This window comes from Arachis hypogaea, chromosome 18 (assembly GCF_003086295.3).
Source record: "Arachis hypogaea cultivar Tifrunner chromosome 18, arahy.Tifrunner.gnm2.J5K5, whole genome shotgun sequence".
Lineage (NCBI taxonomy): Eukaryota > Viridiplantae > Streptophyta > Magnoliopsida > Fabales > Fabaceae > Arachis > Arachis hypogaea.
This window is the reverse complement of record NC_092053.1, coordinates 79,589,832-79,591,889: the sequence shown is the minus strand read 5'-3', so window position 1 is coordinate 79,591,889 and position 2,058 is coordinate 79,589,832. Positions and strand designations below refer to the sequence as shown.

General features: G+C 37.7%; 1 non-coding gene across 1 annotated transcript; it reads left to right on the top strand.

The window, feature by feature from the left end:
• The first annotated feature begins 1,005 nt into the window (after positions 1–1,005).
• LOC112774125 (small nucleolar RNA R71) lies at positions 1,006–1,113 on the top strand. Its single transcript, XR_003188628.1, has one exon. It is a non-coding gene; the product is annotated as a small nucleolar RNA R71 (small nucleolar RNA).
• Positions 1,114–2,058: the final 945 nt, after the last annotated feature.

Sequence of the window (2,058 nt, the reverse complement as noted above, 5' to 3'; positions counted from 1 at the left end):
CATGATTGCTCCTAGATATTTAGCAACTTGCTCTTCAGTGATGTCTTCATCCTCTTTAGAGGAAGAATATTCATCAGAGCTCATGAATGGCAGAAGGGAGTTCAATGGAATCTCTATGGTCTCTATATGAGCCTCAGATTCCTTTGGTTCCTTAAAGGGGAACTCCTTTCTGTCCAGAGGACGTCCCATGAGACTTTTCTCACTGGGACTCACGTCCTCCTCACTCTCTCCAGGTTCGGCCATGTTGGTCATGGTTATGGCCTTGCACTCTCTCTTGGGATTTTCTTCTGTATTGCTTGGGAGAGTACTGGGAGGAGTTTCAGTAATCTTCTTACTAGGCTGACCCACCTGTGCCTCCAAATTTCTAATGGAGGACCTTGTTTCATTCATAAAACTTAGTGTGGTCTTGGATAGATCAGAGACTATGGTTGCCAGGCCAGAATGGCTCTATTCAGAATTCTCTGTCTGTTGCTGAGAAGATGATAGAAAAGGCTTGCTATTGCTAAACCTATTTCTTCCACAATTATTATTGAAGCCTTGTTGAGGCTTCTGTTGGTCCTTCCATAAGAAATTTGGAAGATTTCTCCATGAAGGATTATAGGTGTTTCCATAGGGTTCTCCCATGTAATTCACCTCTGCCATTGCAGGGTTCTCAGGATCATAAGCTTCTTCTTCAGAAGATGCTTCTTTAGTACTATTGGATGCAGCTTGCAATCCATTCAGACTCTGAGAAATCATATTGACTTGTTGAGTCAATATTTTGTTCTGAGCCAATATGGCATTCAGAGTATCAATTTCAAGAACTCCCTTCTTTTGAGGTGTCCCATTGTTCACAGGATTCCTCTCAAAGGTGTACATGAACTGGTTATTTGCAACCATTTTAATGAGTTCCTGAGCTTCTGTAAGGGTTTTTAGATGAAGAGATCCTCCTGTAGAATGGTCCAATGATATTTTTGACAACTCAGACAGACCATCATAGAATATACATATGATGCTCCATTCCGGAAGCATGTCAGTAGGACACCTTTTGATCAATTGCTTATATCTTTCCCAAGCTTCATAGAGGGACTCACCTTCCTTTTGTCTGAAGGTTTGGATTTCCACTCTAAGCTTGCTCATCTTTTGAGGTAGAAAGAATTTGGCCAGGAAAGCAATGACCAGCTTTTCCCAAGAGTTCAGGCTTTCCTTAGGATGTGAATCCAACCATGTTCTAGCTCTGTCTCTTACAGCAAAAGGGAAAAGCATAAGCCTATAGATCTCAGGATCAACTCTATTGGTCTTGACAGTGTCACAGATTTGCGAGAATTCAGCTAAGAACTGATGAGGATCTTCCAATGGAAGTCCATGAAACTTGCAATTCTGTTGCATTAGAGAAACTAATTGAGGCTTAAGCTCAAAGTTGTTTACTCCAATGGCAGGAATTGAGATGCTTCTTCCACAAAAGTCAGAGGAAGGTGCAATGAAGTCACCAAGCATATTCCTTGTATTGTTGGCATTGTTGTTATTTGGTTGGGCCATGTTTCCTTCTTTTTCGAAAATTTTTGTCAGGTCTTCTCTAGAGGGTTGTGCTTTAGCTTCTCTTAGTTTCCTCTTAAGAGTCCTTTCAGGTTCAGGATCAGCTTCAATAAGAATGTCTTTGTCCCTATTCCTGCTCATATGAAAAAGAAGAGAACAGAAAAGAATAGGAATCCTCTATGTCACAGTATAGAGATTCCTTTATGTGAGTAGAAGAAGAGAAGAATAGAAGAAGGAGAAGAGAAAAAAATTCGAAATTTAAATTAAAATAAAAGGAAAATATTTTTGTTTTTATTTTAATTATAAGTTAGAATTAGAAAATTAAAAAGAGAAATAAAATTAAATTAAAATTTGAAATAATTAGTTAATTAAAAAGAATTTTGAAAAAGTGGGTAGGAGTTTTCAAAAATTAGAGAGAGAAAATTAGTTAGGTGGCTTTGAAAAAGATATGATTGAAGTAGAAAACTTTTAAAATCAAACCAAAAGGTCAAGTAGTTAATTGAAAAAGATTTGAAAATCAAATTTGAAAAGATAAGAAGTTAG